A 25656-nucleotide genomic window follows, 5' to 3' on the forward strand; every position below is an offset into this window, starting at 1 on the left:
AAAAAGGTAAAAATGATACAAGAAGTAGTTGTCTCAGTATTTTCAAATAGGCCACCTTGACCTCAACAGAATAGATGACACAGTGAGAATTAGGTCTTGGGTAAGGGTACTGAGAAGACAAGTGAGCAGCCAGCAGAGAGGCAAAGTTCCCCAGGAATAATGCACAGTTGAGTTTTTGAGTGATTGAAGTCAAAACCATAGATTCAGTTCAAGTTCAGGGAGAGCAGAAGAGACAGGAGGAGTCAGGATAAAGGCAGGAATTCAATTAGGATCACAAAGCCAAAAATTCCAGAAGCTAAAATACAAGACCAAACAATGGTATAATGAGTGGGACCCTAGAGTAATTTTTTCAAATACCAACTAGCATTTGAATTTTTTCCCTCATAGATGTCTTTGGCCAAGACAGAGGTCCGGGTTCTCTGTGTTAGAAAGCAGCCGTCTGAGGCTAGTCCTCTGTCCTATCCTTCTTAGCTCTTGCTCATGCCCTGTAAAATACTTCTGAAGTTTTCTTCTGCTCCGTATAGAAGTTATTTTATACTTGTGTTTTCTGCCTTGCTGTCTTTCTTTGGTAGCCAGTTTTCCAATCCACATCCTTTGACTTTGGATAGAGACTAGTTTCTACAAATTGATGACCTAGTTCCTACTGCCATCTCCCCCACCTCCAAGGTTAGCACATACAGGCAGTTTAATATCCTTAAAAAGCAAATCTATGTAATTAAATATATCAGTGTAATACACAAAGAAAATCGAACTGTTGGAAAGTAGAAATAAATGTTGAGTTCCAAATATCTTTAGCTGTAAGACTCAGATGAAACCCTTACTGAAGTTCATGTTATGGGTGTTAAGGAAAATAAATGAAATACTGTTCTTACATTACCTAGAACTTGTAGAAAAGAAAATGATATATTAAATAATCTACATATAATTCCATCAAAATGTAGGAGTCGTACAAAATTTTCAGCATTTTTGGATCAATAGAAAATTGTGTAAAATAGTAATTACAATTTCATTATCTAGAAATCAAATAAGTAGGACACAATTTACTATTAAGATTTATATTTTTATAACATACATTCATAAAACACTGCTCAGAGGATTCTAATTCTTTCAGTTTGCCATTGATCTATTGTATAATCACTTGAAAAATATTGATAAGACCAAAAGAAAAAAATATACAAAACACAAGAAATATTATGATGATTCTCTATTATTCAAGTGGATCATTAATCATACCAAAATACTATAGTTACACTACCTACAGATAGGATTAAATGAGGCAGTTGACTTGTTAGAGTCACATTTGAATCCTCTATACTTATAAAGCATTATCCTAAGAGTTATCCTGTCAAATTTCCATTGAGCCAAAAAAATCTCATTTTGATTTGGTTCTTCCTTAAATTGCGGAACCTGGGACTGCTAGTTAGCTTCACATAGTGTAGTCATTTGGCAGATCATGCCAAGTTATCGGAAGTACCTCAGAATTGTGGGATACAGCACGCTTAGCCTAGCCTTGAACTCTCTTGCACCTGTTTCTCTGGAGGGTAGGAAGGGCTACACGTGATCATCATTGAAGTTGACAGCAGAAACTACTTATCCAATTTCCAATGGAAATACTATTTAAAAAACATTTCTATAGCAATGAACTACTTTGATCCTAAAGCTTTGTGACACAAGTGATATGCTGCATCAGGAAAATTTAAATTAACATTTAAAGAAGGCAAGGTTGTTTTTCTACCTGTCATTGATTGCAGGTATAGAATTAGTAACACATCAAATCCTGATTATTCATCCATGGACTTTCTTTAAGGTAGTGCAATAAGAAAATAAGAAGAGCATTTTTTTTAAGGGACAGCGTTTATTGGGTGAAACGCAACAGACTGGAGGGAAGGGGAGAAGAGGGAAATAGAGGGAGAAGGAGAGCGTAAGAGAGAGAGAGAGAGAGATCAAGGACAGAGAGAGAGACAGAGAGATCAGGAAACAGAAAGAGAGCCACGTGTTCAGGAACAGGTTCTTTTGAAACTTTTCCAGGGGGCGGGCAGGGAAGTAGGAGCAGCGAATCCCATTAGGGTGTGGGTGGAGCTTGACACGGGTGGTTGGACCATGAGGTTTAGGGCCAAAGCCTCCCATACAACACGTCGACAGGGCGTCTGGGGTTAGATGGTGCCACAGGTAAGACGGTGCCATTTTACTAACATTCCCTTCTTCTTCTTCTTTTTTTTTTTTTTTTTTTTTAATAAAATAGGCATTGTGTGGGATTACATTGGCCCAAAAGTCCAGGAGGGGTGAAGGGGAGATGGTCTGTCTTCTATAGCTGCTTCCTGCCTACCTGGAGCGACGAGTCTCAAGCTGTTATCTCGGGGGTGGGGAGCTGGGTCTATCCCTGTAGTAGCATTTGGTTGACCGCCTGGTTGCAAGCATTGTTTTTATTTGCTGGGAAATTCTTAGTACAATGGTCAGTGTCACCGTTTTGAAACATTCAGCATAAAACAAGTAGACACCCACACAAGGCTAGTCAGAATGGAGAAAAACTGCCAGACTCCACTTTTCCTTTAAGAAACCTTCTTAATAACTCCAGTCCACAGTGTTCTTTTGCTTCCCTGGACTCTAAACACTCCTTAGTGGGGCCGCTCTCTCCATCCCTAATCTCACACCATCTGGTAGCATAATTTATCCTTGACCTAACTTGCAACTGTTGTTTAACTTTTCTTAAGTGCAAGCCTTCTTTACCCAAATAAAGTTGAACAGTTCCTTAGAGCAGGCACTAATTCTTTTATTTTCCTTAATAAGTGAGCCAGTTACATTGCCTAAAAAGAAACTATAAAATGTAATTTATTTCAGTTCAGCTAATGTCATCCATTCTCATTTTTTATAGGCTGTTAGGGCTCAAACACATTTTTATTAAGCCAGTGGTTAATTTAGGCACTATATATGCTATTTTTAAGAAATTTTTTCCTTTCATCATGGAAATTTCTCCTGTTTCCTTAAACTGAACCTATTATTAAAGTCACTCTAATTCATATTTAATGTATCTGATTATTTCACATATGTGAATTTTTTCTTCCAATTTTATTATCAACTCATTAAAGCGAGGATAGTTTATTTTCTATCATTTTCAAGACAATGTGATTTGGATACATCCACTTTTGTTTATTTATGGTATTGGGGTAAAGATTTACAATATTTTATACAATTAAAAATGTATTTATTTGTAAATTCTGGTGCACCAAGAAATATGGTAGTTGTTAAACACATAAATGTTAAAAATAGAATTTCTGCACTTGTGGCCTTTATAGTCTACCAGCAAGACTATATCCGAAACCAACAACTATTGAACAAAATTATTTATTCATCCAGCAAATATTTGTTGGGTGTCTACTATGCATATGGGAAATCACAGGCTTAGCTTAAGGGTGTGATCTATGTTATTGTGGCTATACAGAGAACGGATACCAGGAGCAAGAGTAAAAACAGCAATAATGTCAAAGGCTCTGAAGTCCAGTCTGCTGATAATGGTAACTTGGATTATAGTGTTAGTGGTTGGGGTTTCAGATTTCCAGGTCGAGACACAAGCGGTAATGGCATCCCATTTCAGAGCACCAATTCCATTCCCTACTGCTCCACTTCTGACCCAGCTCACTGCTAATGTGCCTGGGAAGGCAGAGAATGATGGCCAAAGTTCTTGGGTCCCTGCATCTACATGGGAGACCAGTTCCAAGCCCTTGGCTTCTTCTTGGCCCACCCTCAGCTGTTGGGACCAAATTGAGACCTAAATGGGAAGTGAACCAGAAGATGAAAGATCTCTTTGTCTCTCTGCCTCTCCCTCTCTCTCTGTCACTTTGTCTTTCAAATGAGTAAAATAAAATGTTTCAAAAATAAAATGTCCAGATCAAGTTCTGTTTCAGAGATAAGACCAATGGGGTTTTCTGATCAAGGGGTTGAGTAGAGTGATATAAACAGAAAAGTCAAAGATAAATGTTGGGTGTCTTGAGGGCTAAACACTGTGATTATTGAGTCAAAGAAATTTAGAAATTGCTTCTCCATGAGAATATTTAGAAGTGACTCTTTTTGTTTATTTCTCTCAAAAAGGAAAATGAGGTTATTGATGCAAATAAAACATTTTTGACTCGGCTTTCAAATCTCACTTCCTAACTACTTCCTAAACTAGGTTAAGCAATATCATCTATTTGGTCAAAATGGAGTCTTAATTATATATTATCCTTTCCATTTTTAATCATGTGGTGAATCAGAGATCCCAAATACTGTCCTATTATGAAACACCTGGAAATTTTGCAGGATATTAAAAAGAACATTTTTGATTGAAAATATGTCATAATAATGGGAATGCCCATTAGTCAAAATAAAGAAGAATTAAAAACCAGAATAGTGAGTTTGAGCTAACAGTACAGAGCTGTAGTCTTGTTTGATAACTCAATAAGCAAGGAAATGATATTTTAACAGCCAAGAAGGGATAGGAAATAAGTACTTAGGTCTTCATGAAAAATTTACAGTCTTCAGCAGATATGCAGAATAGAAGATGAAAAATTCTGTAGAGACTGCTATGAGGAGATGACAAAGAAACATTTTCACCTGCAAGGATTGTGGTTGGCACAGAAGCTCTCCCCTAAGACGTGCAACTATAGGCTTAATCTCTTACAGCTTTGGAGGGAGCCAAAGTGCAGTACCTGCTTAGTTCAAGAACTCCAAGAAAATAAAGGCAAGGCCCATTGTTTTTAATACCTCTTTGGCATCTCAGTATCAGACACAAAATTCAATACAAGTTTCTAAGTTTCTAACAAGGAAGAATTAATCGAAGATATTAATGGGCATTGTGATATAGAGGGTTAGACTACTGCTTGGGATGCCCGTACCCCATATTGGAGTGCCTTTTTGAGTCCTGGTTACCCCGCTTCTGATCCAGCTTCCTGCTAATGCATTCTAGGGGGCAGCAGGTTATGGCTCAAAGGCTTTGGCCCCTGCCGCCCATGTGGGATTCCTGAAAGGAGTCTGGGCTATCTGGACCTTAGTTCTAGACACTAGACTATCTGGGCTACTGGCTGTGGCCTGGCAGTCCTGTTTGTTGTGGGCATTTGGGAAGAGAACAAGCAGATGAGAAATCTCTTTCTCTGTTTCTGTCACTCTTCTTTTCATGTAAATGAACACAAGCAACTATTTAAAAATAAACAAATAATAGATTAAAAAGAAAAATAATCCAAAAATCACAAAACACTAATAAACAACCCATCATGAGCATAAGCAGAGATAACAGTTTCCTTTGTGGGGACTGAGCTCAATGAGGCTTGAAATAATAGAATTATCAGAAAATGACTATAAAATATGTTTAAAATAAATAAATACAAAAAATCAAAAATTAAAAAACATGAGTAATGAGTAAGATACTGTGTAATAATGAGTAAACATTTTGAAAAAATAATCAAATGGAATTTCCAGAAATGGAAATTAAAAATACAGTAAATAAATATAATATTGAGTAACTGCGTTAGATACAACTGAAGAAGAGGACTGGTGAATTAAATGAGAATCTGAGCACTTATTTGGTGGTAGCATAGGAGCATAAATATAATGAAAAGAATAGAGGGAGATTAAAACACATGAGGAAATATTCCATCATATCTTGTTGCATAGCCACAGCACAATAATTTGTCCAGATGGTTTTCATAGAAAGTTAGATTGTGCATTAGTTAGGATTCTTGAAGAAACAGAATCAATGTGGTTGTTTCTAAACTTTTGCTATTGCAAGGAATTCAGCAGAACAAGACCACTGTAGGTACATCATTTTGTCTATATGCCCATTTATGAATTCATTCATTCAATGCTTATTTATAAGTCAGCACTCTTTTCGGAGCTGTGGATACAATCGATAAGATTCTGTTTCTCTGAGATTCCTAATATGCCAATATAATGATATCTGGAGTGGACCTCTAGGAGAGAATTAGCCATGCAGGCAAGAGTCCTCCTGCATGGGATCAGTTCCCTCATAAATGAGGCTCCAGGGAGCAGCCTTGTGACTTCCACCAAAGAGGACACAGCAAGAAGGTGCCATTCAGGGGAAGAAAGTGGGCCCTCATCAGACACTGATCTTCCTACACCTTGATCATGAACTTCCAAGTCTCCAGAACTGACAAATAAGCTTTTGTCCATTTATAAACGAGCCAGCCTATGGTATCATGTTAGAACAGCCTAAAAATGCTAAGGCAGGGGATAGTTGTTGTGCCACAGTGAGTTACGTTGCTGCTTGTGATGCCTGCATTTCATTTCAGAGTGCTGGTGTAAGTCCTGGCTGCTTTGCTTCCAATCCTACTCCGTGGGAAGCTGCAGATGATGGTTCAAGAACTTAAGTCCCACCTACATGGGAGGCCGATATGGAATTCCTGGATCTTGGCTTCTATTTGGCCCAGCTATGGCTGTTCCAGCCCTTTGGGAAGTGAACCAGAAGATGAAAGATCTCTCTTTCCAACTCCTTCCCTCTCTGTCACTCTGCCTTTCACAAAATAAATAAATCTTTTTTAAAAAAACGAATGTATATATTGTAAGAGGAGATTTATTGTACAAATTGGCTTGTGTGATTGTTGAAGCCAAGAAGTCCTACAATCTGCTGACTGAAAGCTGAAGAACAGCGATGAAAGCCAGTCTGAATCTTCAGTATAAATCTGAAGACTTGAGAATTAGGAAATGACGGTACAACTTTGGTCTGAGTTAAAAAAAACCTGAGTACCAGGGCTGGTGCTGTGGTGCAGTGGGTTAACGCCCTGGCCTGAAGCACCGGCATCCCATATGGGCGCCGGTTCTAGTCCCGACTGCTCCACCTCTAATCCAGCTCTCTGCTGTGGCCTGGGATAGCAGTAGAAGATGGCCCAAGTCCTTGGGCCCCTGCACCCACGTGGGAGACCCGGGAGAAGCACCTGGCTCCTGGCTTTGGAGCAGAGCAGCTCCAGCCATCGTGGCCAATTGTAGTGAACTATCGGATGGAAGACCTCTCTCTCTCTCTCTCTCTCTCTCTCTCTCTGCCTCTCCTCTCTCGGTGTAACTCTTTCACTTTATCTCAAACAGAAATAGGAAAGTCATCCTTTTTCTAATTCAATGTTTTATTCAGATCTTCAATGTAGCAAGTGATGTTCACCCATACTGGGGAGGACCCTCTGTTTACTTAGTTCACCAGTGGAAATCTTGACCTCTTCTGGAAACACCATCACAAACGTACCCAAAAATAATGTTTTACCAGCTCTCTGGACATTCCTTAGGCCAGTCAATTTGACATGTAAAATTAACTATCACAAATTGTTTCTAATTTTTTTGTTACTGCAGAGAATTATAAAAAACAAACCATCACACACACATCACTTTGCCTGTATGCACATACATGGTTTTATTCATTTAACAACTATTGGTGAATCAGCACTCTTTTAGGACTTGTGGACACAATAAAATGAACCCTGCATCCTTAAGGAGAATCTAATCTAATCAGCATAATAGAGAGCACGGGCAGAATAGATAAACAAGAAACAAACAAGTAAAATATTGTATGTCAAAAAGCAATCAGTTTTGTTGAGAAAAAAAAAAAAACCAGGATATTGGAGAGAAATAATGTTGGTGGTGATGGTGGCCATTTTAAGGGAGCATCTTCCTGAGAAGATAACTAACTGAACCATGCAGATATCTTGGTAGTTAATTTCAAGATAGAAACAACAGCAAATCCCCCAAGATGGAGTAAAGTGGGTGAGGAAGAGAACAACAAGAGACAAAGCAAAGCCTAGCAAGCTGATGGGCTTGATGGCCGTGGTGGGCCTGTGTTAGGCTATGCCTTTCACTTTGAGTGAGGAAAGAAATTGTTGGAAAATCTGGGGCAATGTGATGATGTTCAAAGGTCATTCTATGAATCTACAGATATAGATTCATAGAAGTGCAATGACTTGGTAAAAAGTATGTGAACTTGTAGTCATGCAGATTTGTCTTCCACATTATTTGATCATTTACACTTTAAAATCAGAAAAAGAACTATAAAAACAGTATTCTGAAAATAGAAACAGAACATCCAGTTTGAATTCTATACCCAGATAGAATGTCACAAAAGAACAAAGGTTAAATAAAAGATATTTTTAAACAATCAAGTACTGAGTATTCACCCTTAACTAGCTAGCATCAGAAATATCTCAAAGATGTGCTTTAGAAAGGAGAATGAAACAAGAAGGAGGGAATTAAGAAATGTTGAACAAAGAAATAGTAAACATGAGAGCAAATTAAAAATTATAACTATAGGATAATAATAATGATGATAATTAGGATAGAAATAATAATGAATAAAATTCAGAGCCAGAAAAGCAGGTGTTAATAAATGTTTTATAATATTTCAAATAATGGTGGGAATCGGAGTGAGATAGAAAACTGGAACTGAAGTATTATAAAATACTTATGATTGCAAGAAGGTAACTATATAAATTATAATTTGATATTGAAAAGTTAAGTTCATGGAAAAATCTCTAAATAACTAGGAAAAGAATAGAAATAGAATATATCAATTCCAAACTTTATAGACAAAAAGTAAAATCGATCAAATTAAAGAAAGGATCCGAAGGCAGGAGCCAGGCGCTTCTCCTGGTCTCCCTTGGGGTGCAGGGCCCAAGCACTTGGGCCATCCTCCACTGCACTCCCGGGGCACAGCAGAGGGCTGGCCTGGAAGAGGGGCAACCGGGACAGAATCCAGTGCCCCGACTGGGACTAGAACCTGGTGTGTCGGCGCCGCTAGGCAGAGAATTAGCCTTTGAGCCACAGCACTGGCTAAAGCATGAACCTTAAAATGTGGTTCATGACTAGCGAGAACATATGTTCTGATTTATTCTGGAGAATCTTACTTTGTATGAAATTTTATGGTCCCACACTGGAAGGGAGTTGAGGTGGATTCGTTCTGAGAGGAGCAGTGTGGTGGGGGCAAGAAGCACGGAGTCACCACACAGACCCTGGGAGTCGGGTGAAAGTGAGCCAGAGGCAAGCAGCCCACAGAGTCGTTTATTTCAGTTGGTACAGTGGCTTAAACAGCCAAGATAGCCAATCCGATCAAGGGGCGGTTTATGCCCTAACCAATCACAGTCTTGCCAGGCAATATCTGAAGCCATCCAATCACAGCCTGTTGCCAGGCAGGCTCCGTTGCCAGGTGGGTTTCAAAGTCATTCCTGAGTAACTGATGCTCACTTGCCAGCATCCATCTTGGCATGGCCTTCTCATTCCACCACAGAAAGGAGTTGCCTTCATGGACTCAAATTGTTTTAAAATACGAGTTGTTTTAGAGGCAAATAACTCTCCACTCCAGCTCAAAATCCACATGGATACTATCTTGATTCTTTTGCAGTATGGTTTATTATCACAAGTTTTAAAAAGTGTTCCCAGGAATTCTAACGTGTAGCCATAGTTGAGACTGACCAGACCAACTAGTTCAGCTTTCAAGCAACACGCAACAGTGTCAAGAAACTCCTCCTGTGCGTGTATGTACAGATAGAGCTGCAATTCTTTCAGGGAAGGACAAGGCTTCCTTACAAATGAACATATTGTCTTGATGTGATCATGGTTGTAAGTTGCTTGCTTTTTATGTATAAATTGCATTAATGCAGACAGAAATTAATATCAGTGTATTAAAAACAAGATTCAGTTAAGTGATCTATTTTCTTTAAAAAGTTTCTTTATGCTCTTGAGTATATTTCAACAAATAATATACCAACATTTGAAATCATGAACTTACAGAATTTTTAACTCATTGGCTAGCCTCCAGGAGAAATATTCCAATTTGCCAGTGATTTTTTTGTATACTATAAATCCCTTTTTGTTTATGCCTGTTAGGATGATGAACTAACACTGGAAAACATGATTTTAGGATTCTTTATTTTGACATCATCATACCCCTAGACTCGGGGTTTTTCTTCTAAAGAGAAAGTAGAACCAAGGCCTCACCTAATTTCTCTTTTTCTGATCTGTGATCTTCTTAATGTATTTTATTGCAAACATATTTGTGGAGTACAGTATGATAATTCAACTTATATATTGAATGTGTAATAGATCATTTTGGTTAGTATTTCCTTCTCTTTAAATATTTCAATCTTTGATTCATAGTTAATAATTGTACATATTTATGGGATGCAAACAATGTGCACTGATAAGATCAGGGCAACTAACATTTCCCTCCTTTTGTCATTTCTTCATTACTATTTAGTGCCTTCAAGTTCCTCTCTTCCATTAGCTCATAAAATATACTAGTATAAGGCTAGTCACTCCACTGTGCTATAGAACAATAGCACACGCCTTTCTATCTTACAATCTCATGGTATCCCCATCTACTCCCGACCCTTCCTAACCTTTAGCAACCACTATTCTATATTCATACTTTCATACTTTTTGTTTTTCAATTTCATTTGTGAAAAAGAACATGTGCTACTTGTTCCAAGTCTGACTTTTATTTTACTTAACACGATGTCCTCCATTTCCATCAATTTTGAGGCAAATAATAGGATATCATTCTTTTTGCTGGCTGAATAAAATTAGAGTTGGTGTATATACCTCATCTCCTTTATCATTTATCTGTTGATGGGCATCTTGGCTCTTCTCATATCTTATCCATTGTGAATGGTGCAGCAGTTAACATGGGTGTGCAAGTGTTGCTTTCATACGTTGAGGTCATCTCTGGATATATTTCCAGAATTGGGATAGGTAGCTTGTATGGTAGATCCATGTTTAGTTTTTGAGGAACTTCAATACTGTTCTTCAAAATGACTGTATTTATTTACAGGCCCAAAACAGTGTATGGGAGTCCCCTTTTTGCATAACCTTACCAGAATTTGGGGTTTTAAAAATCTTTTTTGTAATAGTCACTATAACTGGGATGAGATATCTCACTGTGGTTTGGATTTGCATTTCCCTGATGCCTAATGATATTGAGCTTTTATTTTTTTTAATACTTTTAGATTATTTGTATATCTTCCTTTAAGAAATAGCTATTTGGATCATATGCTCATTTTTAATGGGTTATTTGTGTGTTTTTTCATTGATTTTAAAAAGTTCCTTATATATTTTGAATACCAACCTTTTGCCAGATGAATAATTTCAAGACATTTTCTCCCATATCTCAGTTGTCTCATCATTCTGTTGATCATTTCCTTTGCTGTGTAAAGTTTCTGAATTTCTTATGATTCCATTTGTTATGATCACAGTTGCCTGTACTACTCTCTTACAGTGTTTCTCCTGTGTTTTCTACCAGTAGTTCCATATTTTCAGGTCTTACATTTATCCCTTTGATCCATTTTGAGTTAATTTTTGTAAGTGGTGAGAGGTGAAGAGCATGTGTGTCAACATTCAGTCATATCTATCTATCTATCTATCTATCTATCTATCTATCTATCTCCAGGTTTCCAACCATGGTTTACTGAAGTTTGCCCTTTCTATGTTGTATGCTTTTGGTATACACCATAGCATCATTTGTTATAGATGCATAGGCATATTTCTCAGTTCTCTATTCTTTTCCATTGCCCTAAGCATCTGTTTTTATGCTAGTACCATGCTATTTTGATTACTATAGCTCTGTAGTAAGTGTTGAACTCAGATATGGGGATGTCTCCATCTTTGTTCTTTTTTTTTTAAGAAGTTGAGCATTTTGTTAAATCCTTGCATAGTTTTTGCATAACACACATTTTCCATGAACTTTAGTTTTTTCCCAATTTTTAAAATTTATATAAGATAAACAAATTTTATGTATTTCATATATAGAAATAGCATCTCACCCCCTCCTTCCTTCCTTACTCTTTCTTTTAATTTTTACAATGACATACTTTAATTTACAATCATATGATTAACTCTCAACTAAGTAATGAATTGAAAAAAAACACTGTTCCACAACAGTAGCGACAAAAGCTGTAAACAATAATCAAATCTCAAAATGCCAATTTCGCTCATATACGTTACATTTTTTGCACTCTACTAGTTGCCGAAGATCAGGGGAAACATATGATATTTGTCTTCTCTGAAGACCCCTTCGTATTTGTCCTTCTGGGACTGGCTTATTTCACTTAGCGTGATGCCCTTTATATTTGGATGGTTCCTCCGAAGTCCCAAACTCCCAGATGTGCTTTTGCAGGTGGCCACAGAGAGGCGCCCAAGAGCAGTAAACCTGCTCTCCAGGGGGAATTTTAATCTCTGGCATTGTCAAGAGAAAAATCACTGAGTTGCTGTTTGTTTCGTTGTTAGCATTTGGGACTTTCCATGGACTTGCTTTTCTCGAGTCGCTGGGTAATCTCTACGGCATTTAAGGTGAAGGCTCAGGGATTGGGAGCTTTAGCAGGATCCCACGCCCAGCACAGCATCTAGGATTAGTAGGAGCTCCACATTTGTGAGCTTTTACTGTTCTTTCTCTCTTCCCTGCCTTGCCTTTGTCTCTACCTTCACTATTTCTCATGTTCCCCTTCCGAATGGTTGCTGTCATTGGGTCAAGGTATTTCTTAGCAATCAAATTACTGAAATTTCAGGGCAAGCACAATCCTACCAAGCAACGAGGAATCAGACTATGCCCTTTGTCTCTGGGATGACATACATAGGTGAGCCCAGATAAAATTCCCTTTGAAACTTGAGCTGCATCCTGAAGCAAAAAGAAGTGGATTTCTTTGTTAGATCTCAGTTCAAATCCCCACTCAAACACTAAGTAGTTAGCTGTGTGACCTGAGGTATTTTCCCATAGCCTCTCTGAGCTGTTCTTTCCTTTTCCACAAAGCATAGGTAATAACTACTTCACAGAATGGTTGCAAAGATTAAATGAAAAAAATGCGGGAAAGAACCCCACTAGTTCTTCTCATCTTATACACGTTGATGAGCTCTTTATAAAAAACAATTTTTAAAAAATTCTCCATAGGCTTTTGTTTGAGACGCTTATGGGTGAGAAACACAAACTTGACCTTTTAGTAATACTAAACTCTGGTGGCTCTGTGTCTCCCTGAGGAAAGGCATAGCATGCCCTGAGCACTATGGGGTGGGCCCTCAGCCCCTGCTCACCCAGAGCAGCACAGGCCAAGGACAGCTGCAGGCTCAGAAGGAGCAAATCCCAGGGGGCCCTGGGAGGGAGTTGGAGGAGAACGCTCATCAGCATTGCTTGCACTTGGGGCCACAGGCCAACTGCTGCTTCCCAGGGAAATTCACTTATGAGAAAAACTCCTGATTGGACTGATCGGCCAGAAAGAGTTTAATTTAACATAAATATGTAGAGCACTTTTGCTTCCAAGTGTGCAAGCGATTCCAGAATCTCTTTGCTTCTGTATTATGTAAACCATAAGCCAAAAATAAAAAAAAAAATTAACAGAAATGTAATCAGGGTCCTCAAAGAAAACCACACTTTTCTAAAGCTGTTTATGAGTGTGTGTGTGTGTGTGTGTGCAAAAGCATGCACAGGAAATAAGAAAGATGATAATTCCAATATTACAGTACTGGGAGTAGAAAAGATTGTAAAGGTTATTGATGATCTAGAGGCATCATAATTTGGCATAAGCCAAATTATGCCTTCCTAAACATAAATGCTTGACACCTGGCTCAGTGAATATGTTTCATTTTCCTTATCATGGGATCTTTGGTGGAGCCAAGATTCCTGTAGTTACACTTAGTGACGTACACCTGAAGTCTGCTCCCTAAGGGTAACCTATGACAGTCTGCAGATCAGCAGCTCCCCGCAAAGGAAGAAGGTCTCTGTTTTTGGTCAGCCAAGCATGTTTCCAGCTTTGATGGGTGACAGCCTGTCCCCTCTACCTGGAATGCTCTCCCCTTGCTTAGGTACAGGTTCTAACTTTCCTGGTTCATTCAGCTCTCAGAGTAAATGCCATCTCCTTCAACCACCTTTCCTTGAGTGTCCATTCTGCAGCGGCCCAATGGGGTCTCTCAATCATATCCTTATTTTACTGTCTTCAGAACATTTACTATTTTCTGACATTTCCTTTATCATTTGCTTATTGCTTGTCTCCCATTCACTATAATTTTGAGCTTAATGAGAATGGCAACTTGGTCTGTCTGTCCATCTCTCTCCTTGGCTCCTGATAGCTCCTGAGATGATGTCCTCCAATTACAGGAACTCAACAGATATTTGCAGGAAGTTGGAGGAAGACACTTGTGTTTTCTTGCATCATAAACCCGAAGTGCTCAGAACATAACAGGAAGTGAAGGTAAGCATTAAATGTAGTTTATCTCATGCAAATTACACTACATAGTTCTGAATCATAAGAGAAAATAGAATACCTTTTTCCCTGAGTCTTAGAATTAATGGGTGTCTGTTTAAATGCTTCAGACACACAAAGCTTTGCCTTTGATTGTAGACTTTATGTAGTATGTATCTCCTGGATACTTTCAAAATCCTGTCAACTACCCTAGGCACTGGGTGACAATGAACAACAAGACCAAGTCCTGCCTCTCTCCTTGCTAAGGAGTTCACTGTTTGAAGGGTAGTAGACATAAGCCAAGGTCAACACAACATAATGTGATATATGGCATAAATACATAAATATGGATGTTGTAAAAGCACAGGGGTGGTGCTTGTGGCTTTGTGAAAAATGTGGATATGAAATAATGAAGGCAGGGAAAATTTAATGGTTTTGAAAGAAATGCCTTAACAGTGATAAGAACTGATGGACAAACAAAATGAATAAACTTTTGAAGTCAAATTTAGCAAACCCCTGGACAGGCATGATGAGTGAGTCAACATCAAGCACTGACTGAAAGCCTCCTCTGTAATCTGGAAAACATCATGCTGAGTGAATTAAGCCAGTCCCAAAGGGACAAATATCATATGTTCTCCCTGATCAGTGACAACTAACCAAGCACCAAAAAGGAAACCTGTTGAAGTGAAATGGACGCTATGAGAAACAGTGACTTGATCGGTCCCTTTTAATATTATTATTTTTGTTCTACTTAATACTATTGGTTGAACTCTTTATTTAACACACAATTATTCTTAGGTATTTAAATTTAACTGAAAAGTGATCCATGTTAAATATAAGAGTGGAAATAAGAGAGGGAGGAGATGTACAGTTTGGCACATGCTCAATCGGACTTGCCCCAAACGTTAGTTAGAAACGTGCCAGGGGATTCCAATTCAATCCCATCGAGGTGGCATGTACCAATGCCATCTCACTAGTCAAAGTGATCAGTTTCAGTTCACAATTGATCATAATGATAGGATTAAGAGTCAAACTGAGCACATAAACAAGACTAGTGTCTGCTAATACTGATAGAATTAAAATTGGGAGAGAATGATCCAACATGGGAAGCGGGATACACAGCAGACTCATAGAATGGCAGATGTCCTAAATAGCACTCTGGCCTCAGAATCAGCCCTTAAGGCATTCGGATCTGGCTAAAAATCCCATGAGAGTATTTCAGGCATGGAAAGCCAAGACACTCTGGCAAAAAAAAAAAAAAAAAAAAAAAAGCCTAAATGAAAGATCTCTGTGAGTGAGATCCCAGTGGAAAGAATGGGCCAGCAAAGAAGGACGTACCTTTCTGTGAAGGGAGGAGAGTATTTCCACTGTGACTATGACCTTGTCTAAATAAGAGCAGAGTTGGCAAACTCAAGAGGCTTCCATAGCTTTGGCAACTCATGACAACAGCCTACTGACGTCATAAATAAGAGTGTCAATTGTTAAATCAACAATAGGAGTCACTGTGCACTTACTCCCCACGTAGGATCTCTGTCCTTAATGTGTTGTACTATATGAATTAATGGTATAACTAGTACTGAAACAGTACTTTACATTTTGTGTTTCTGTGTGGGTGCAAACTGTTGAAATCTTTACTTAATATATACTAAATTGATCTTCTGTATATAAAGATAATTGTAAATGAATCTTGATGTGAATGGGATGGGAGAGGGAGCAGGAGATGGGATGGTTGCAGGTGTGAGGGAAGTTATGGGGGGGGGGAAGCCACTGTAATCCAAAAAGCTGTACTTTAGAAATTTATATTTATTAAATAAAAGTTAAAAAAAAGAAAAAAGAAAAGAAAGCCTGCTCTGTGCCAGAACTAGCCACTCCAGAGGCTCACCGGTCCTCATCAGGCTCTGACTGCAAAGGCATATAAAGGAGCACAGGACTGTTCTGTGCCTACCTGGGGCTGCAGCTCTCAGTGATCCACAAGAAGACCTCCAGCACTTACAGGCTGCTGTATTTTATTCCGTGGGCATGCAAACATTCTGAACAGACACTTGGAGGAGGTTGAAATGGCGAGAGTTTGTCCGATAACTCAAGGGCCTTCCTAGCCTCTGGGAATTTCCTGCAAATCCTTTGGAGAGCCCTGCACCTTCACTCACTTCTTCTGCAGCAGATACCTTCACTGTTCCAAGGCTATCTATCTCTTTCTGTTTTGCATGCAACTCTTGGATTGGGCTCAAGTTCTACTGAGATCAGTAGGATGATTTGATTTATGACAACGGGGAAATAGGCTTTCAGTTAGTTTTTGAGTCAGAAACCTCTTATAACTCCAAAATAAATGGTGACAGGATGTGCAGTCCATGCCAAACGCCCTCTGTCATGTTGAGTTAGAGCATCACATTTAAAGAGATTGTTAATAGCATCTGCTCACTAAGGAATTTGCTACTTCCTTGCTTAGGAATGCATGAGACTGAATTCTTCAGAATAGCTACCTTCTCCTTTCTGGTTCCTTTTCCCAACCTTAGCTTTCTCCTCCCTGTCATCATGGTTTGAGTTCTAGTGATTTCATGGAGAATGATGGAGTCAGACTCTGCTGTGACTCTCCAGGCACAGTCTTTCTGACTGGTGCCTCCTGCAGTTCTTCCTGCTCAGGCCTGGCGATGATGGTGGTGGGGTGGTCACAGGGTCACCAGCACCCTTGGTAGAGATGAGGGAATCAAACTGCTGCTAAGGAGACCCCAGGTTGCACAGTGCTCTCACACGTTCCCCCAGTGGCAAGGACACTTCATTCAGCTTTGGTATGTCCTTGGAGAACTTTCTGACAATGTTTCTTCCAATGATCCAAGAGACAGAGCTCCAAATTTTAGGGTTAGCAGTCCCAGGACTGAAAACCAATGCTTCATGGGTACTGATGGGAGAAATATTAAGAATGCTTTATCTTGACAAGCAGGAAATATCCACGGGTCCAGTGAAGATTTAAATATAGTGTCTAACCTTATTAAGAAGAGATTGGAGATATTCAGGCCATGTCACCAAAACTTTGAAACCAATGTTCTGGAGATTAACTCCCACAGATCTTGCCAAAAACAGTTATATGGGTTAAAGTTCCTATTGAAAACTGGCATTTGAGAACGGGCAAGGACTTCTGCCTAAGTGTATTAGTTACTTTTTTATTTAGAGTGAGTTATTACACTTACTTAAATAGAGAGATGAAGACAGCAGCAGTTAAATCATGAAGAACTACTCCCTTCTCTTTCCAAATACATCTCACCCTGACTACAACATCACCACCACACCAGGGATAGCTGCTGCCGTCATCACAGATCTAACCCCAGGCAGGTTACTGAGAGGTGTGATGTCCCTTAATTATTACAGAAAAACCCATGAAGCACACTGAATTGTCATTTCCACTTTACAGATGAGAAGAGTGTCCAAAAGGTGATATGACTGGCCCCAGGTCACACTGCTATGAGATCATAAAGCCGGTCCCACGAGGCCTTGTGATTTCGAAGACTTGCTCTGTGGAATTACATGGCCTTCTCTTAACGAGTAGTGATGAGAACTGGGCTCTTCCACTTTCCTTCCAACCGCATTCCCAGGCCTTGGGGTGACCTCTGGCTGGGACTGTGCATTTCCAGCTTTCTGTGCTCCACTGATGGACTCATCGTATATGTATCCTATGGCCTTCCTTAAACATAAACACACACAAAACAAATACCAGAGCAAGACAGAATCTAACTTTGTCCTCAAAAATTTCTCCCAAAAGAATGATAAATGGCGCTGCTTGGCATTATACTAACTTGCCCCCCTTCCATTACTTGTTTATGTGGTCGTTTTTCCTTATCCTGGTCCTTGCTGAAAAGCCTGTTGGAGTTTACTCGAAACCTAGCAAGTCTTAGGCTTTCTTTTGACCTACTCCTTGGGAACATCTGGCTCCACGTATCTCCTACTGGTGAGCCGAGTAGCCACATTTTTAGCTGCAGCCCCAAGAGTCAGAGTCAGTCTTGATTTAGGCCCAGACATCTTTTGTCTAATTTGCTCATGAACTCAGTTTCCAACTAGCCTCTGGCTTTTTCTCTGCCAGAATTATCTGCATGGAGGTATACCAGATGCTCCTATAGGGCCTTGCTTATGTAGCTTAAATGGTTAATGGTGCTGGTTGTTGTTCTCTTCTCATTAGACCATGGTTCTTTTTTTTTTTTTCTAAATATTTGTTTATTTTATTTGAAAGTCAGATTTACAGAGAGAGAAGGAGAGGCAGAGAGAGACAGAGAGAGAGAGAGAGAGGTCTTCCATCTGCTGGTTCACTCCCCAGTTGGCTGCAACTGCCGGTGCTGCACTGATCCAAAGCCAGGAACCAGGAGCTAGGAGTCTCTTCCAGGTCTCCCATGTGGGTGCAGGAGCCCAGGGATCTGGGCCATCTTCCACTCTTTTCCCAGGCCATAGCAGAGAGCTGGATTGAAGTGGAGCAGCTGGGACTCGAACTGGCATCTATATGGGATGCTGGCACTATAGGTGGCGGCTTGACCCGCTATGCCACTGTGCTGGCCCCTAGACCATGGTTCTGAGGTAAGGTCAGATTCTTAGGCTGGTAGTTCGGTGCTTGACCTAGGCCTGACATGGTGGATGTGAGTGGGAAGGAAGGAAGGTAAGAGGGGTGGAAAGGGAGGGAGGGAGGGAAGGGGGAGGAAGGCGGAAGAAAGGAAAAGAGGGCATGACTGTAGTGCTGAGCTGCAGCCCACAGTCCAGTCACCTGAAGTCTGAGAATTCAGTATAGTATAGCAAGATATCCTGAGACGGGAGAGAGCACATTCATATCTTTTGTTAAAATCTTTTGTTATAACTGTATGTTTTTACTTATTTATCTTATTTAGGTCTTTTATTTACAGGAAGGGAACAAATTTCATGCATACACTTTTATGAGCATAATGATATTTCCCACCCCCCTCCTCCCTTCCCTCACTCCCACTCTCTCTCCTCCTTCTTTTATTTGTCTTTTAATTTTTACAGTTACATACTTTGAATTTACTTTCTAAACAAAGGCTTAACCCTCCACTAAATAAAGAATTGAACAAGTACTAAGTAGAAAAACCATTGTTCTTCAAGAGTGTAGACAAGGACTATAAACAATAATCAAATCTCTTATTTCTTTTCACTTTATTTGAAAGGCTGAGACAGGGACAGGGAGAGAGAGAGAAAGAGAGAGAGAGAGAGAGAGAGAGAGAGACAAAGACAGAGAGACACAGAGAGAGAGAGAGATCTTCCCGCTACAGGTTTTCTCTCCAAATGCCTGCAACAGCCAGGCTGGACCAAGCCAAAGCCAGGCGCTGGGAACTCAGCCCAGGTCTCCCTAATGACTGGCTGGGGCCCAAATACTTGAGTCTCACCTGATGCCTTCCCAGGTTGCACATTAACAGGAAGTAGGATTGGAGGTGAAGTTGGATCTTGAACCAGGCTCCCATAGGGGGTATGAGTATCCCAAACAGAGTCTTAACTGCTGCACCAAACCCTAGCCCTTAATTGTTCTTTTTTATTGTTGATTATTGTGGTTCTCATACCATTCCTTATTTGTAAGCTGCATCTTATAAGTTTGTGTGTATGGGAAAAAACAGTGCTTAAAGATTTGGTGCCACCTACAATTTCAAGCATCCACTGGGGGTGTTAGAATATATCCGCCAGGCTCCACGTGGACTAGAGTGCGATTGTTGTTATTACTTGGGGTTGTCTCTGTACTTTCTGGTGAAGATAACGGAAGCAAGAAAGGACTAGGGAGGGAGAGGGAATCCTCCACCACACCTCTTGGAAGTCTCTGAGGAAAGTGATTTGGCACAAGGCTAAGAGCATCGATTTAGAAACCAGATGCCTGGTGTTCCGAAGCCCAGGTTTGCGGCTCACTGTTTCAGAGACCGCGGCAAGTTTCCTAACCTCTGTGTTCCTCAGGTCTCTCGTCTGTTAAGCTCTCTTGTCTGTTAAGCAGCTTCTCCCTAAGAGTAAGTGCGTAAACACGGAACACACGGGAGCAACGTTATCATCATCGCTGTTAATGAGGCGGCATTCAGTGGCAAAACCTCAGAAACTCGCTTGCATTTGTTCTGTAAATATTACCCACACCAAATTTGTGCCAAACGTTGTGTCAGGTGGTAGGGAAGAGACGGCATCAAGACGGGGAAGATAGAAGTTCCAGCAGCCGCTCCTTCTCCACGGGGGTGTGTTCCAGGGCGTGTGTGAGAACACAGGTGGTGCTGAACCCTCTACGTATTGTTTATTCTCATACATAGTACAAACATACCACAGTAAAGTTCAATTCATGAATTAGGTATAATAATAAGAGATTAACAATAAACTTCATAGAATAGAATAGAAAAGTTAAATGAATGTGGTCTCTCTCCTGACAGAACCATGAAAATGTTAATATTTTTGGAGTGTTGGGGACTCCTGTACTTTAGTATTATACATCATGTCATCATCTAACAAAGGAAAGGGCCAGTTTCCGGCATGCAGTAGAGCAGGGGCCATGTCTCATTCTCTTACCTGGGGTTTGGGGAAGGAAGGCTGCTTTGGGCCAACATTTCAGAGCTGATGACTTGCTGGGCTCCGAGGTCCTCGTGTGCTGCCTGGACCTGGATCTTGTATTTCATCTGTGCTCTATAGCACTGGGGTCGTCTGAAGGAGCAGCAGCTCTGAGTGGGCATCATTGTCAGACTTGCCCAAGTGAGCGCTCCCAATAGACCAGCACAGAGCTTCCCAAAGGCATCTCTTCAGTGGGACATGGCCCAGGGCAGCCCTGGAATAGGGCAAAGGTTGGGCACAGAGTGAAGCAGCTGGGATAATCTGGGAGAACTGGTAATGTGTCCCCTGGGAAATGCCCAAGGATGAGGTCCTGCCTTAGTGGGTAAAGGTTCAGAGTCAATGTCACTTGGCTGGTACCCTTACCATGTCCTCACTTGTACTCAGGGGCCAGTGGTGTCCAGGGCCATTTGGGTTAACGAAACACATGAGACATCTGCAACATTTTCTGTTAGCTGTGGTTGTTTCCAGAACAGCATCAGTTTCTCCCCTCCAGATCTAAAAGCTACCGAGGGTTAAACTATAAACCAATCTCTCAGACTGTTCCCCATTTGTTTCAAATTCAGAGCGTATAACATCTGATCATGTTTTTTTCTCTTGGGATATTATTAAGAATTGATCTCTGTATTCTTTCATATTTGGGATACATTTTCTGTTGTTGACCTAAAATTGCTATGTTATTACATATTTCTCAACTAGGATTCATTTTTAAATCTTTTTAGCCTCTGGCAAAATAAGACCTCTTTGGTATTTCTGGATCTTTATAGGAACAAGATGTCACATTCTTGGTTTCATTAAATCATTAAGTGACTGGGGAATAACTGCATCTGTGAGTAATAATAAAGATCTGGGCTCCTTTAAAAAAGAAGACACAGAGACCGGCACGGCGGCTCAATAAACTAATACTCTGCATGTGGCGCCGGCACACCGGGTTGTAGTCCCGGTCGGGGTGCCAGATTCTATCCCGGTTGCTCCTATTCCAGGCCAGCTCTCTGCTGTGGCCTGGGAGTGCAGTGGAGGATGACCCAAATCCTTGGGCCCTGCACTCGCATAGGAGACCAGGAGAAGCACCTGTCTCCTGCCTTCGGATCAGCACAATGCGCTGGCCACAGTGAGCCGGCCGCGGCGGCCATTGGAGGGTGAACCAACGGCAAAAGGAAGACCTTTCTCTCTGTCTCTCTCTCTCTCTCTCACTGTCAACTCTGCCTGTCAAAAAAAAAAAAAAAAAAGACACAGAGTGATAAAAACCAGGAATTATTCATAATAATCAGAGCTGGCCTCGGGTGACAATGGCTCAGGTGCAGAACCACTGGTTCACTCCCCAAAAGCCCCCAACAACCAGGGCTGTGCCAGGCCAAAGCCTGGAGCCTGGAACCCAATCTAGGTCTCTAATGTTAGCGACAGGGACTCCACTACTTGCACCATCATCTTCTGTCTCGCAGGTGCACATTAGCAGGAAGCTAGAATCTTGAGCGGAGCCAACTCAAACTTAATTACTCTGATCTGGATGCAAACATCCCAAGTGGTGTTTTAACTGTTGCACCAAATGTCTACCCAGGGGTTGGTGAGTTTTTAAAGAGCAAACCATTGATCATCCTGCCTGTTGGGTAATTATGAAATGGTGTTGAATGAGGGCCTGATAAAGAATGGAAGAAAATGTCAAGTGTGATCAGTGTGTTTTTATCACGGGCTACTTAAGTGTAACTTTGCTGAAAAATAAAAAAGCTCTCTTCTGGGTCTCTTTCCCAAGTGGACAAACCACTGTGTGGGGAACTGATCTTGAAGTCTGATATTTTTTCTCTAGGGGGGGTATTACTATAATCATTGAAGTCTACTCTCTTCTTTTTTCTCCTCTTGCACCTTCTCCTCTTTCCTGTCTCCTTCTTTCTGTCTCTTCCCTGTCTCTGTGTGTCTCTGTTTCTGTCTCTCTCTTTCTCATTGCCAGGTAAAATTCAGAACCCTCAAATTTTAATTTCAATAATCAAAACATTTTTAGTATATCTATGTGTCAAGTTCACATAGGACATAATTATAGTAAAAGCTATTCATTGTTTATCTGAAGTGTAACTGAGTATCTTTTATTTTTATTTTCTAAATCTGGCAATCCTACTTCTTTTAACTGTTTTCCAATATCTTTATGAAGAGGAAAAATAAAATTATATGGACATTCTCCAGCCATCAGCATTAGTATCAAAGCCTCAAATCTTCCAGATTCTTAAGATTTTCTTAGAAAAGAATGTACATTTTTGAAGAAAATTGGGCAATGGAATCAGAGGTCATTTATTATTAACATTAAGTACATAGCACATGCGCTATGTTGGCTATTCTTCCATATCTTAAAAGGGTGGAGACTGTGGTACTGGTGGACAGGAAGCTAGGTGGAATTTACTGTTGTAAAGGGGGATTTGTAGCAACCAGATTTTGAGAAATGGTCATCACAATAAATTCAATGGGAAGGCATTTTCCTTGCACTTGACTTTTCTATCCAGACACACTGTAGGTGGGTACCTCTAAGAATTCCTATACAAGGTTGCCTTGAGAGCAGCACTTAATTTTATTCTTAAATCTTTCCCATTGCAATGACAGCCTAAACTTACTATGAGAAAAACTGAACCTATTAACAGTACCAGCTTTTCATGTTTGTTAATTAGATTTTAAAGAGACACACATTTCTAGAATTCCATCTCACTTTGGTTGGTTACAGAACAGCATTTAAGCTTTTTGTGCAGCAGAGAACAGGAGGGACGCTTCCGTGTAGCCAGAAGTCCACAGTCCCAGCCCAGTACCACTGCTGACCGCCTGTGTGATCTTGAATGTACTGGTCAGCATCTCTGATCTGTAAAACAGAGAGAGATCTCTAAGGTCCTGTCCTAGTTGCAGTCCTATGATTGCGAGATGATTCAGAAACATTAGCAGCAGGTCTGCTTCATAAAATTCTCCCTTCCCAAATGCTAGATGTACTGGCTTTTTTCCCTATCTCATTCTGCGTCTCTCCCCTTTGCTCTGTATAATCAACAGTAGGGAAAAGTTCTGTGGAAAGCCCTGAAATAGCAGCAGCCAAGAAGCTGAAGTGGAGTCTGCTGGGCTCCACTGGGCCCAGGCCCTGCCAAATAGTTGTCAACAAGTCACCAACAGAACATGGGAAGGGCCCAGTGCTCGGCGGCTGCGGTTCAGACTTGTGACTTGTGCTATTACCCTCCCCAGAGGACCCAGGCCAACGGGGGAGTCAGCCGCCCAGCGAGCCCCTAGAAAACCAAGATACCAATTTAAGCAAAAAGTACTCACTGGGATGGCAGTCGATTAACCACTTGTGTTCTGGTGGGGTTGGGGTGGATGGGGCACTGCAGTGGTTTCTGGATTCTGCTCCCCCCACCCCCGCCCAACTCCCCGGCCCACAGTTGCCTAGGGCTATCTGAAGGCTCTATTAAGACTGGACGGGTTTATGAATTGTGTGCCCTGGAATCAGTCCTGGGCACCACCCAGAATCCATAAAGTAGTGGCATTCTAGACCTTGACCAATGGCTCTGCACGCCTAGAGGCTCCAAACTTTTGAAAGCCACTTAAGGCATTTCTCTGTCTCATCTGTGAGATCACTGTACACAGAATCCATTAAATGCTTAGTGTAGGACCAGCTCAAGTACAAGTGATTATGGGTTAAGTGTTGTGGGTCTCTAGGAATAGGATGCCATAGGAAAGTTCCCAGTTGTATCAACAGTTGGATATGAGCCTTTGGAAATAAGGGCGGCTGTAGTTCTATATGATGGCAGCTTGTACCTTCTTCTTAATTCAGCTTAGTAGCAATTCTAATGGTATTAATTATTCTTTGTAATGCAGTTTTATACATTACTTTAAATTCATCTTGTTGCATATTTTAAAGCTGGTCCTACACATATAGCTTTTCCTTAACACTGAAATCTGGAATGTAAAATGCTCTGACAAATGGATTATAGTGTTCATTACAAGTTATAAAAACCCTTCTTGTATTCAAAGATATGCCATCTGCAATATAAATCATAAGGCTCCCATAATAGGAATGCTGTGCTACTGTAATTTCAGTTAACAGAGGAAAATAAGGCAACCCTTCTTTCTCAGGGAGCTTTCAGTTACATGGATGTTTATTTATATTACCAGTTCTTTTAATTCTGCTAACATACCAGTGTACCAGGCATTGCAGATATGAAAGTGGGGAGCCATAGGGTTTCCTTGTCCTGGGATAAAGAAAATACAGTGCATTTGGTGCAAGTTACATGTGGTGTGCAATAATGATAGGGGCAGCACTTCATCCAGCTGGGGAGGGGATCAGACGTCCTAAGGAGAGGATTCTATTGAGAATTGAAAATAATCATTTAAAGATTTTTTTTTTAGTGGGGAGGAAAAACACAGCTGAGAAATTCACAAGAGTACTTGTTACAAAGAGCAGAGTCTCCACTTGACCCCATTTTAAGCCCAAGGCACCTTGTTTTCCCTCCCATCAGTAACAAACTGCTTTTACTTTCACTTTTTCTTTAAAAACTTATCAATGCAATAAAATCAATCATTTTAAGTGGAAATAAATTCATTTTCACCCAAGTGTCTCTTCCATAAGCTTTCTAACTCCAAACTCCAGATTGAAAAATCCTTCACACCAAGAACATTTTCTAGCCTGAATGTTTAACAGTGTTAGCCTTCCCGGTATGCCGTCATCATCTGAAATCCTTTACATTTTTTCTCTCTGGAAGCAATCATCTTGGGTTTAAAAATTGCGAGTAAGGGGTAGGCATTTGGGCTAGTAGTTAAGACACTGACGGAGATGCCTGTATCCCAAATCGGAGTGATCCCCAGCTCTGGCTCGACATCAGGTTCCTGCTAACGCAGATCCTGGGATACAAGGGTGATGGCTCGAGTACTTAGGTTTCTGTCACTTCCATGGGAGACCTGG

The 25656-nt window shown here is 40.5% G+C and overlaps 1 long non-coding RNA gene across 1 annotated transcript in view; it reads left to right on the forward strand.

The window, feature by feature from the left end:
* Positions 1 to 9199: 9199 nt before the first annotated feature.
* The window catches only part of LOC127490262 (uncharacterized), a 55564-nt gene continuing 39107 nt past the window's right edge, over positions 9200 to 25656 (forward strand). Inside the window, exons 1-2 of the long non-coding RNA XR_007918120.2 lie at positions 9200 to 9579; positions 14099 to 14192. This is a non-coding gene — a long non-coding RNA (uncharacterized lncRNA). The remainder of the gene's footprint in view (positions 9580 to 14098; positions 14193 to 25656) is intronic.

The sequence above is a fragment of the Oryctolagus cuniculus genome, chromosome 2 (genome assembly GCF_964237555.1).
Source record: "Oryctolagus cuniculus chromosome 2, mOryCun1.1, whole genome shotgun sequence".
NCBI lineage: Eukaryota > Metazoa > Chordata > Mammalia > Lagomorpha > Leporidae > Oryctolagus > Oryctolagus cuniculus.